Genomic DNA, 13756 nt, shown 5'->3' with positions numbered 1-13756 from the left:
CCTTTTAATCTAATTTAATTTAATTTATTTTTTGGCTGTGTTGAGTCTTTGTTGCTGCATGCAGGCTTTTCTTCAGTTACAGCAGCAGGGGCCACTGTTGTTGCAGTGCGCGGGCCTCTTATTGCGGTGGCTTCTCTTGTTGCAGAGCATGGGCTCTAGGCATGTGGGCTTCAGTAGTTGTGGCACATGGGCTTCAGTAGTTGTGGTGCTCGGGCTCTAGCGCACAGGCTCAGTAGTTGTGGCACATGGGCTTCAGTAGTTGTGGTGCTCGGGCTCTAGAGCACAGGCTCAGTAGTTGTGGTGCATGGGCTTAGTTGCTCCGTGACGTGGGATCTTCCTGGATCAGGCTCGAACCCCTGTACCCTGCATTGGCAGGCAGACTCTTAACTACTGTGCCACCAGGGAAGCCCTCTAGGCCCTTTTGACATAGGTTTTAGTTTAATTCTCATGACCGTTCTGTGAGGGGAAAGTTATTATCCCTATTGTTTTCATTTATTTTTATTTCTTGAAATTAGGATACAGAACAATCAGGACACAGAACAGTTACAGTGCCCCAAGAAACTATTTTGTGTATTATCCTTATTTTACAGAAAAGAAACATTGAGGCTCAGAGAAAAGAAATGATTCTTAAACAATCACAAAGTCAGGTAGTGGCTGAGGTTGGGATAGAATCTACACTACACCTACCTTTAAAAATTGTACCTTCACCTCAGAGCCGAATTGGAGCTCTAAGTTAATGAGACTGTGTAGAAGGGGACATTCCTAGGCTTTAAGAATAAAGGGTTATGTCATAGGATGGAAGCCTTTGAAAACCCAACACTGTGGAAATAGAGCTGCTTTCTTATTCCTGTGTAGTGTGGGGTTTGTCTAGGATACCTCCGACACTTTTTTTTTTGTTTTTTTTTTTGGCTGCGTTGGGTCTTCGTTGCTGTTCGTGGGCTTTCTCTAGTTGCGGTGAGTGGGGGCTCCTCTTCGTGGCAGTGCACAGGCTTCTCGTTGCAGTGGCTTCTCTTGTTGCAGAGCACGGGCTCTAGGTGTGCGGGCTTCAGTAATTGCAGCACTCGGGCTAGTTGCAGCACGTGGGGTCAGTAGTTGTGGCTCAAGGGCTCTGGAGCGCAGGCTTAGTAGCAGTGGCACACGGGCTTAGTTGCTCCGTGGCATGTGGGATCCTGCCGGCGCAGGGATCAAACCCATGTCTCCTGCATTGGCAGGTGGATTCTCAGCCACTGCACCACAGGGGAAGTCCCACCTCCAACACTTTTTTAATCAGTACAGATTTATGTTTTTAGTCTTTATGCAGTTGCTTTTCAGTGAAAAACAGGAGTTTAATCTTCTGCTAGCTTCCTTTATTAACCTGCTGGGTTTTGTTTTTGTTTTTCCTTTTTTTCTTCTGCCATGACTTGGACATAGGTTTTTTTCTCTTTTGAGCTTGAACTGGGTTGGCTCTCCAAAGCTTCTGGACCTCCTTGTTTCTTGGGTAGGCAAAACTAGTCAGGTGCCCCAGTGTCTGCTAGGGAAAAGGGTTAAATCATGTGGGTAGGATTGGGTCGAAGGCATGGGTCATAAAACATTACTCCTGTGGCTGCCAAGAAAATGCTCATTTTTTTGTGAAGAGACTGGTCCAATGTTAGTCATTTGATTATATAATTAAAGCAGGGATTTTGGATAATTTCTTTAGATATATGATAAGGCCTACTTTTTCTCCCCCATTTTGTCTTCTCATGGATCACATCAAGGGTAAAGATGGGACTTTGCAAAACTGTTATGCAGAACTGTTACTCTGAATTCTTAATATCATCCTTACTAAGTTGGCATTGTCATTTCCTCCTTTATACAAATGAGGAAAACTGAGGTACAGAGAGGTTAAGTACTAGCTTCTTCAAGATTCCTAAGACAGAGCCAGTAATCTAACTCAGGTTTTTTGTGGGGTTTTGTTTTGTTTTGTTTTTGGTGTGTATGGATTTTGTTTTTGTTTTGGTGTGGCTCCAAAGCTGTCTCTTTGTATTACCTATTTGCTGTCTTCACTAACGCACTTCCAGTGCCTCTCAAGGGCATTGCCAGTGTTCAGAGAATGGTGGTGGTGTTTTTACCCCTTTTTTCCATTTAAAGTATCAAATCATTCTTGAGCATTTTAACTTTAAAAAGAAATTCAGTTCAGAGTTGTGTTATGGTGACTTAAACATCATTTAAAAATTCAGGGCATCAAAATCTTCAGGAGCTGATTGTAACATTGAGGGACTTAGGGCTGTTGAGATTTGGAATATCCACTGATCCAGAGCCACATGGTTACTGGGCAGAAGGTGATAGGGCAAAAAGGTACTTGGCTATGGGCTGAGCCCACATGGGGTCAGACTGTATCACAGGAAGAAGCCAGAGCTGAATTCCAGGTCACAGAGGGCTGAACCTAGGCAGGTACCAGCACTCCCGAGGGATATGGTTCAGATGCAGGCCATTGGTGGCCAGTGTTTTGGCCTGACTTACCATTTGTAATTACTACTAGGCCTCTCCAAGCAGGTTTATTAACCTTCATTATTATTTTTAAATAGTTATTTATTTATTTGGCTGCACTGGGTCTTAGTTGTGGCACGTGGGATCTAGTTCCCTGACCAGGGATTGAACCCAGGCCCCCTGCATTGGGAACTCAGTCTTAGCCACTGGACCACCAGGGGAGTCCCTATTAACCTTTTAAATATATGGAGAGGCCATGTTCAGGAGATACCTGCCACTGAAATCACACACTTTCTAGAAGTTTACATGGTCACCATTCCCATTAGAGTCATAAGTGCCCACTGACAAAACATGGCAGGGATTAATTCACTTAAGCAGTTTTAAGGGAGCCTTTTTTAACTTCAAAAATTGTGAATATATGGTTTTGTTCTTTGTAAAAATTGTACCGCCGTTTTTTCTCCAGGCTTCTAAAGGCAATAGCTATTAATACTTGAAAACTTAGAAAATTAGTATTTTTTTCTTTCATATGTATTTTATTTAACTAATAAACTTTATCTTTGGAGCAGCTTTAGGTTCACCCCCAAATTGAGTGGAAACTACAGAGAGTTCCAATATACTCCCTGTTCCCAACGTGCATGACCCCCGACCAACTATCAACATCCAGTACCAGAGTGATGCATTTGTTACAGTTGGTAAACCTACACTGACACATCATTGTCACCCAAAATCCAGTTTCTATTTTATTTATTTATTTATTTATAAAATGACCATTGTTGGTTTCAGCCACTGCTCTTTTAAAAAATATATTTATTTATTTATTCATGCATGCATGCATACATTCATGAATGTATGTAGCACCGGGGGGGTCTTTGTTGCGGCACGCAGGATCTCTGTTGCAGCGCACAGGATCTCCGTTGCAGCCTTCAGACTCTTGGTTGCGGCATGTGGACTTCTTAGTTGTAGCATGTGGACTCTTAGTTGCGGCATGCATGTGGGATCTAGTTCCCCGACCAGGGATCTAACCCAGGCCCTCTGCATTGGGAGTGTGGAGTCTTACCCACTGGACCACCAGGGAAGTCCTCATAGTTTAGATTTCTCTCTTGGTATTGTACTTTCTGTGGATTTTGACAAATAGATAATGATGTGTATTACCATTGCAGTATGTTACAGAATAGTTTCACTGCCCTAAAAATTCTCTGTGCTCTGCCTATTCATCCCTCTCTCCCTCCTTCCTAACTACTGGCAACTACTAATCTTTTTGCTGTCTCCATAGTTTTGCCTTTTCCAGATGTTATACAGTTGGAATCATATAGTATGTGGCCTTTTTAGATTGGCTTCTTTCACTTAGTAATATGCATTTAAGTTTCCTCCATGTCTTTTCATAGCTTGATAGCTCATTTCTTTTTAGCACTGAATAACAATTCCTTTGTCTGGATGTACCACAGTTTATCCACTCACCTACCAAAGGGCATCTTAGCCACTTCCAAGTTTTGGCAGTTATGAGCTGCTATATATAAACATCTGTATGTAAGTTTTTGTGTGGACATAAGTTTTCAGTTCATTTGGGTAAATACCAAGGGTGGTTACTGGATCATATGGTATGAGTATGTTTAGTTTGTATGCAACTGCCAAACTGTCTTCCAAGGTAGCATTTCTACCAGCAAGGAATGAGAATTCCGGTTGCTCTACATCATCCTCCCCAGCATATGATATTCTCTCTCTCTCTCTCTCTCTCTCATTTTTTGGTGTGGGAGTCATTCTAACAGGTGTGTAGCGATATCTTGTCATATTAACTTGCACTCCCCTAATGACAGATGATGTTGAACATCTTATGCTTGCTTGCCATCTCTGTATCTTCTTTGGTGAGGTGTCTAGTAAGGTTTCTCACCTATTTTTTAATTTGGTTGTTCATTTTCTTATTGTTGAGGGTTTTTTCTTATTGTGGAGTTTTAAGAGTTTCTTTTATACTTTTGGATAGCAGTCTGGCCCAGCCGCTCCGCGGCATGTGGGATCTTCCCACACCGGGGCACGAACCCGTGTCCCCTCAACCACTGCGCCACCAGGGAAGCCCTCAGATGTGTCTTTTACCAGTATTTTCTCGTAGTCTGGTCATCTCATTCTAATGACATTGTCTTTAGCAGACCAGAAATTTTTCATTTTAATGAAGTCTAGCTTATAATTATTTCTTTCATGGGTCATGCTTTTGGTGTTGTACCCAACAATTCATTGCCATGCACAAGGTCATCTAGGTTTTCTCCTTTGTTATCTTCTAGGAGTCTCATAGTTTTGTGTTTTTCGTTTAGGCCTGTGATCCATTTTGAGTTAATTTTTGTTAAGGGTGTAAGGTCTGTGTGTAGATTGATTTTTTTTTTTTTAATATGTAGATATCCAGTTGTTCCAGCACCATTTCTTGAAGGCTAACTTTGCTACATTTTATTGCCTTTACTCCTTTGTCAAAGATCATTTGGTTGTATTTATGTGGGTCGGTTTCTAGGCTCTCTATTTCTGTTCCATTAATCTATTTGTTTTTTCCCCAATACCACACTGTCTTGATTACTGTGACTTCATAATAATTCTTGAAGTCAGATAGTGTCAGTTCTTCAGCTTTGTTCTTCTATTTCAATATTGTATTGGCCATTCTGGGTCTTTTGCCTCTGCATATAAACTTTAGAATCAGTTTGTTGATATCTACAAAATAAGTTGCTGGGATTTTGATTGAGATTGCATTGCATCTGTAAATCAAGGTGGGAGGAACTGGTATCTGGTGATATTGACTCTTCCTATCTATGAATATGTAATATCTCTCTAGTACTTTTTTGACATTTTTTTCATCAGGATTTTGTAGTTTTCCTCATATAGATCTTGTACATATTTTGTTAGTTTTATACCTAAGTGTTTCATTTTGGGAGGGTTGTGCTATTGTAAATGGTAATGTATTTTTAATTTCAAATTCCATTTGTTCATTACTGGTATATAGGAAAGTGACGGACTTTTGTTTATTAACCTTGTATCCTGAAACCTTATTATCACTGCTTATTAGTTCCAGGAGTTTTTTGTTGATTCTTTAGGATTTTCTACATAGACGATCTTGTCATCTGTGAACAAAGACAGTTTTATTTCTTCCTTCCTAATCTGTATACCTTTTATTTCCTTTTTGCTGTCTTATCACAATAGCTGGGACTTCCAGTGTGATGTTGAAAAGCAGTAGTGAGAGGGGCATCCTTGCATTGTTCCTGATCTTAGCAGGAAAGCTTTGAGTTTCTTATCATTAAGTTTGGTGTTAGCTGTAGGTTTTTTGCAGATGTTCTTTATCACATTAAGGAAGTTCCCTCTATTCCTAGTTTCCTGAGAGTTTTTATTGGGAATGGGTGTTGGATTTTGTCAAATGCTTTTTTCTGCATCTATTGATATGATCAAGTGTTTTTTTTCTTTAGCATGTTGATTCGATGGATTATATTAATAATTTTCAAATGACAAACCAGCCTTGCATACCTGGAATAAACCCCATTTGGTTATGATGTATATTTCTGTTTACATTGTTGGATTCCATTTGCTAGTATTTTGTTGAGGATTTTTAAATCCGTATTAATGAGAGAAATTGGTTTGTAATTTTCTTACAAGGTCTTGGAATGCTGGCCTCACATAATAAGTTAAGAAATATCCCTTCTGCTTCTGTATTCTGGAAGAGATTATAGAAAATTGGTATAATTTTGTAGAATTCACCAGTGAACCCATCTGGGCCTGGTGCTTTCTGTTTGGGAAGATAATTAATTATTGATTTAATTTAATAATAAGCCTATTTAGATGATTTCTTCTTGTGTGAGTTTTGGGAGATTATGTCTTTCTGGGAATTGGTCCATTTCATCTAGGTTATCAAATTTGCGGGCATAAAGTTGTTCATAGTATTTCTTTATTCTAATGTCTGTGTGATCTGTACTGATGTCACCTCTTTCATTTCTGGTTTTGGTAATTTGTGTCTTCTCCCTTGTTTTCTTAGCCTGGCTAGAGGCTTATTGATTTTATTTATCTTTTCAAAGAACCAGCTTTTGGTTTTGTTGATTTTCTCTATTGATTTCTTATTTCCGATTTCATTGGTTTTTTTTTTTTTCTCTAGTTCTTATTATTTCTTTTCTTCTGCTCGCTTTGGGTTTAATTTGCTCTTCATATTCTAGTTTCCTAAGGTGGAAGCTTAGATTATTGATTTTAGATCTTTTCTAATATTCAATTTTCAACTCTAATATTGAATTCAAATTCAACTCTAAAACATTCAGTGCTATTAATTTTTCTTTAAGCACTTTTATTGATGCATCCTACAAATTTTGATAAGTTGTATTTCATTTGATAAGTTGTATTTTCATTTTTAAAATATTTCAAAATATTTTTAAAATTTCTCTTCAGATTTCTTCTTTGACCCATGTGTTTAGAATTGTATTGTTTAATCTCCAAATATTTTAAGTAATTTTCCAGCTATCTTGCTGTTATTGATTTCTAGTTTAATTCCATTGTGATCTGAGAGCAGACATTCACTGTATGATTTGTGTTCTTTTAAGTTTGTTAAGGTGTGTTTTATGATCCAGAATGTGGTCTGTCTTGGTGGACGTTCCACATGAGCTTGAGAAGAATGTGTAATATTGCTGTTGTTGGATAAAGTAGTCTGTAAATATCAATTATATTCAGTTGATTTGTAGTTCAGTTTAGTTCAGCTGTGTTCTTACTGATTTTATGGCTGTTGGATCTGTCCATTTCTGATAGATGGGTGTTAAAGTGTCCAACTATAATAATAGATTCAAATCTATTTTTTTTACAGTTCTATCAATATCAGTTTTTACCTCATATTTTTTCATAAGCTAAAAAATTAGTGTTTACTATATTATTATGATGATTTAAATTATACATACACATACTTTTGATATATGTCACAATAAAAATTGGACACACAGACATAAATAAATATTTAAAAATGAAACAGTATGAATAAGTATTCAACCACATTTTGGGTCAAAGAATTGTAAATTTAAATAATGAGTTTACCTCATATTTTGATGCTGTGTTGTTAGGTGCATACACATTAAGGGTTGTTATGTCATCTTTGGAGTACTGATGCCTTTATCATTATGTAATGCCCTTTGTTATCCCTGATAACTTACCTCACTCTGAAATTTGCTTTGTCTGAAATTAATATACCCATTCTTAGTTTTTTTTTTAGCCTGTTAACTTGTTTTTAAAGTTTTTAAATTCTATTGTGGAAATATCCAAATATATGCAGATGTAAAGAGAATGGTATAAAGAGCCCCAATGTACTCATCAGTCAGTTCCAAAAATTATAACTTTTTTGAAGTATTTAAAAAACTTTTCCCCAAATATTATTACAAAAATTTCAAACACCAGAGAAGTTAAAGACTGTAGAGTGAATACTCATATGCCCACCTCCTATATTCTCCCATTGTTTCACTCTGCTTTAATCCATATCTATGCATCCATCTGTCCCTCTACCCATCTGTCAATTCATTTACTTTTTAAAAAATATAGGTTACATACAATATTATGTTAGTTTCAGGTGTTCTACATAATGATTTGACATTTGTATGCATTGTGAAATGATCCTCATGGTAAGTCTAGTAACCATCTCTTCCTGTACAACTTTCAATATTATTGACCGTACTCCTTAATGTATATATTACAACCCCATGACTTATATTATGTAACTGGAGGTTTGTACCTCTGAATCCCCTTCACCAATATCATCCACTCCACCACCCCCCTCTTTTGGCAACCAACTATTTGTTCTTTGTGTCTGTGAGTCTGTTTCATTTTGTTTTGTTTTTTTAGATTCCAAATGTGAGATTGTGCAGTATTTGTCTCTGTCTGACTTATTTTACTTAGTATAATATCCTTTAGATTCATCCATGTTGTCACAAATGGCAGGATTTCATTTTTTTAGTGCCCAAATAATATTTCATTTTATATACATAACCACATCTTTTTACCCACTTGTCTATTGATGGACACTTAAGTTGCTTCCGTATCTTCCTATTGTAAATAATGCTGCAATGAAGATTGTTATGTATGTCTGTATATTCAAATTAGTGTTTCTGTTTTCTTTGGGTAAATACCCAGAAGTGAAATTGTTGGATCTTATGGCAGTTCTATTTTTAACTTTTTGAGGAACTTCTATACTGTTTTCTATAGTGGCTGCACCAGTTTACAGTCCCACCAACAGTGCACAAGATTTACCTTTTCTCCACATCTTCACCAAGACTTTACTTATTGTCTTTTTGACTAAAAGTAAAAGGGTGGAGAAAGATATATCATGGTAACACCAATCAAAAGAAAGCAGGGCAGGGGTGTCCTTAAAACACATCAAACATCAAAACACTTGTTTTTTGATGACACACCTGCTTTCTTGATTGATGTTACCATGATATATCTTTCTCCATTCCTTTACTTTTAATCTATATGTGTGTTTCCAATAGACAACATGTAGTTGGGTCTTGGATCCACTCTGACAATCTCTGTCTTTCAATTAGTGTATTTAAGATGTTTAAGGTGATAATTGATATAGTTGGATTAATATCTACCATATTTGTTAGTATTTTCTATTTATTGCCCTTGTTATTTGTCCTTAATTTTGTCTTCCACATTTTTTTCTGCCTCTTGCAGTTTTAAGTGAGCATTTTATATGATTCTGTTTTCTTTCTTTTCTGAGTATGTCAATTGTACTTCTTTTTTAACTTTTTTTCAGTGGTGCCCTAGAGTTTGCAATATACGTTTACAACTAATCTAAGTCAGCTTTCAAATAACACTATACTATTTCACAAGTAGTATGCATACCTTATAATAACAAAATATTCCTAATTCCTACCTCCCATCCCTTATATCATGTTGTCATTCATTTCACTTACATGTAAGTATATACAGTAGAATACATGCTATTACTATTTTTTTTGTGGTACGCGGGCCTCTCACTGTTGTGGCCTCTCCCGTTGCGGAGCACAGGCTCTGGATGCGCAGGCTCAGCGGCCATGGCTCACGGGCCTAGCTGCTCCGCGGCATGTGGGATCTTCCCGGACCGGGAAATGAACCTGTGTCCCCTGCATTGGCAGGTGGACTCTCAACCACTGCGCCACCAGGGAAGCCCACTATTATTATTTTAAACTGTTACTTGTTAGAACTAAGAATAAGAAAAATAAGTTTTAATTTTACCTTTACTTATTCTCCAGTGCTCTTCCTTCTTATTATGTAGATCTGAGTTTCTGACTTTATTAACATTTTCCTTCCCTCTGAAGAACTACTTTAACATTTCTTGCTAGGCAGGTGTACTGGCAATGAATTCTCTCCAATTTTATTTGTCTGAGAAATTCTTTATTTCTCTTTCACTTTTGAAGGATAATTTCACAGGATACAGAATTCTAGGTTGGTGGGTTTATTTCTCTCATCACCCTAAACATTTTACTCTATTCCCTTCTTGCTTGCATCATTTTGAGGTTAACTTGGATGTAATTATTACCTTTGCTCCTCTATAGGTAGGATGTTTTTTCCCTCCTGCTTCTTTCAAAATTTTTTTCTTTTAAGTTATGTCACCCTTTTTAATTTTTATATTTTATTTTATTTTATTTTGGCTGCTCTGGGTCTGAGTTGCGGCATGTGGGATCTTCACTATGGCATGCGGGCTCTTAGTTGCAGCATGTGGACTTCTTAGTTGCGACATGCGGACTCCTAGTTGTGGCATGTGGACTCCTAGTTGCAGTATGCGAACTCTTAGTTGCAGCATGTATGCAGGATCTAGTTCCCTGGCCAGGGATCGAACCCGGGCTCCCTGGAGTCTTACCCACTGGACCACCAGGTAAGTCCAAGATTTGATTTTTTTCTTTTAACCTTTGATTTTCTGAAGTTTGAATATGATGTCTAGGTGTAGTGGGGTTTTTTTGGCATTGATCTTGCTTGGTGTTCTCTGAGCTTCTTGGATCTGTAGTTTGGTATCCGACATTAATTTGGGGGAAATTCTCAGTCATTATTACTTCAAATATTGCTCTGTTTCTTTCTTTTCCTTCTAGTATTCCCATTACACATACGTAACACCTTTTGTTGTCCCACAGTCCTTGGAGATTCTGTTCTTTTGTTTGTTTCAGTCTTTTTTTCTCTTTGCTTTTCAGTTTTGGGAGTTTCTACTGTCATATCTTCAAGGTCAGAGATCTTTCTTTAGCCACGCCCAGTCTACTATTGAGCCTATCAAAGCCTTCTTCATTTCTATTACAGTATTTTCTATTTTCTAGCATTTTATTTTGATTCTTTCTTAGAATTTCCACCTCCCTGCTTAAATTATCCATCTGTCTTTCATGTTGTCTGTTTTCCATTAAAACCTTTAGCATATTAATCATATTCTTTAAAGTTCCTGGTCTGATAATTCCAACATTTCTGCAGTGTCTGACTCTGATTTCTGATGCTTGTTTTGCCTTTCAGTATGCCTTGTGGGGTTTTTTTGTTGAAAATTGAATGTGGTGTACTAGGTAAAAGGAACTGCTATAAACAGGCCTTTAGTAATGTAGTGGTAACATGTGGGGAAGGGGAAGCATTCTGTAGTCCTTTGATTTGGTCTCAGTGTTTTGGTGAGCCAGTGCTGCAGAACAGCGAACTTTACTAGTGCTTCTCAGGGTTCTTTTCCCCCTTAGGTGGGACAGGATGGCTGGGTGGGCTGGAGTTGGGTTGTTCCTTTTTCTTCATGTGGGATGTTAGAGGAAGCTAGAGTTGGGTATTTCCCGTCTCCTAGGTTGGTTAGACTCTGATAAAACTCCAGCAAGTTAGGCTCTAATAAAATAATTTTTTCCTGAATGCAGGCCTTGTTAAGAACAGAATGCTCTGGTATATTTCAGGGGTCTTTTTCCCCTCTCTCTTCTGGAAGCAAGAAGGAATTTTTCTCTGATACTCACTGTGAGGTCCTGGTAGAGGTTTTGGAGGTAAAACTCACAAAAGTGTGGAGCCCTCCTGTGACTGGGTCCCTCTGGAGTTTTTTGTTTTTGGCCGTGCCATGCAGCATGCGGAACTTCCCCAACCAGGGATTGAACCCGTGCCCCCTGCATTGGAAGCATGGAGTCTTAACCACTGGACCACCAGGGAAGTCCTCCCTCTGGAGTTTTAACTCTCAGAGTTATCCACACTTAGCTTCCAACAATTCATCAACTACAGCTTAGGTGTTCTTACTCTGGCACTGGTTCCTGTGGAATTTTCTGCTCAAGAGTTTCAGCTTTAGTAGGTTGTGATTCTCTGTTAACTGTATCTGTCTCTCCAATTTTGGGGACAGTGTTTTGCCATCTGACCTCACTTCTCTGCCACATCTATGAAGAGTTGTTGATTTTCCAATTTGTTCAGCTTTTTCTTGTTGTTAGGACAGAGTGGCAACTTCTAAGCTCCATACATGGCCAGACTGGAAACTGGAAGTGGTATTGATTTTTTAAAGAATTTGAGATAGGGATGTCATTTCTTCCTACTTTTAACCTTATCCAAAAATTGTCATTTAGTTTAGAGAGCTTCCTGACGATGCATTTACTCACTTTCTACACCCCTCTTTGTAAATTTGGCACATATAAATTTACCCCATGACAAAAATGGGAGTCTTTATCCAGCTGCAATGAGAAAGCTCACCATTTGGATTTCTGCATTTTTTTTTTTTTTTTTTTTTTTTTTTTTTTTTTTGCGGCACGCGGGCCTCTCACTGCTGTGGCCTCTCCCGTTGCGGAGCACAGTCTCCGGATGCGCAGGCTCAGCGGCCATGGCTCACGGGCCCAGCCGCTCCGCGGCACATGGGATCCTCCCAGACTGGGGCACGAACCTGTGTCCCCTGCATTGGCAGGCGGACTCCCAACCACTGCGCCACCAGGGAAGCCCGATTTCTGCATTTTTTGATTGGAAAATTTTATTTTCTTCATGACAATCCCAGGAGCTCAGAGCTTGCTTTCTCAGACCTTGTCTCTGGCCCTTAGCATAAGTCCTCTCTCTGACATCTGCTCCTGCACATCTACAAGGATCACGTTTTCTGAATCCAAAATCAGAACAACAGATCTCACATGAAATTTTTTTTCCCCTTTTAAATAGACTATTTTTTAGAAAGGTTTTAAGTTCACAGCAATATTGAGCAGAAAGTACAGAGTTTCCATATACCCACTTCCAAACATATTGTACAATCTCCTCCCATCAACATCCCATACCAGAATGGTACATTTGTTATAATCAGTCAACCTACATTGATATTGTACAATATTATCACCCAAAATTCATAGTTTACATTAGGGTTCACTCTTCATATTTTATACTTTATGGATTTCGACAAATGTGTCATGATATCACATGGGCTTTTTATATGGAGATTTAGTTTGAATTCCTGAATATTGGAATTTATAGAACATTGGTTCATGGAGACCACAGAACATAATAATCTTGGAAAAATCAAAGTACGGTCACTGTATGTAGATGTGTCAGATCAGTTTCAGTGCTTTTCTGCTTTGACTAGTGCTTGAAAGGGCCTTGGAATAGACTACGTAGCAGGTGACAAGCAGGGATACAGACTTGTTTGCTCAGGTGGCTTGGCAAAGGCTGCAAGAGTTGCCATGGGGGTCTGCTGGGGACCGGGAGGTTATAGAGCCAGATAGATCTGACTTTTCCGAAAGGTATCAAACTACTGGAATTTGAACATGCATAGGTTTGGATTCAACTTTTTTTCTTTCACCAATATCTCTAAAATAAATGGCACATACTAGAAGCTCTGAAGTTGGTTTAATCTTCGGAAGATCAGTACATAACCAGTTTTTCAGTTTTCTGGTGAAAGGATGGAACACTAACAAAGTCTGTCACTTTGTACAAATTTGTAGTGTTTTTTTTAATGTCTTATTTGCTTTATATATTTTTTCTGATTATATTTCCTTCTGAAAATAGAATACCTTTTTTTCTGATTTTAATGACAATACATATTCATTGTCAAACATGTCTTTTATTTCTCCTGAGAGCTCTACAGTTAAGGCTTGTGACTAGTACTCACTTTGGAACTATAACTGAAAACATTAAAAGCTCAGGAAACATAAAGAGTGATTTTTATATTTGATTCATAGACCTACACTGACCCTTCTCCCTAGCTAAAGACCAGAATTCTTAATCCTTTCAAATATCTTTATTTGCATGTCTCTCGGTCCCTTAAGCCTTCACACTCTCCTTTCTTCCTTATTTGTTTTGGTTGGATGAATCACACAGAGTTAAAGCTGTGGTAACCTCCTGTACCTTCTTCTTTCATGATCTCCATATCCAGTCAGCCAGGCAATTC

General features: G+C 38.2%; 1 protein-coding gene across 2 annotated transcripts in view; it reads left to right on the top strand.

The window, feature by feature from the left end:
* The window catches only part of NR6A1 (nuclear receptor subfamily 6 group A member 1), a 174273-nt gene that overhangs the window by 64495 nt on the left and 96022 nt on the right, over positions 1 to 13756 (top strand). The window lies entirely within an intron of this gene.

This window comes from Neophocaena asiaeorientalis, unplaced genomic scaffold, assembly GCF_003031525.2.
Source record: "Neophocaena asiaeorientalis asiaeorientalis breed wild unplaced genomic scaffold, Neophocaena_asiaeorientalis_V1.1 scaffold78, whole genome shotgun sequence".
NCBI classification, from domain to species: domain Eukaryota; kingdom Metazoa; phylum Chordata; class Mammalia; order Artiodactyla; family Phocoenidae; genus Neophocaena; species Neophocaena asiaeorientalis.
This window is presented reverse-complemented; position numbering and strand designations above follow the sequence as displayed.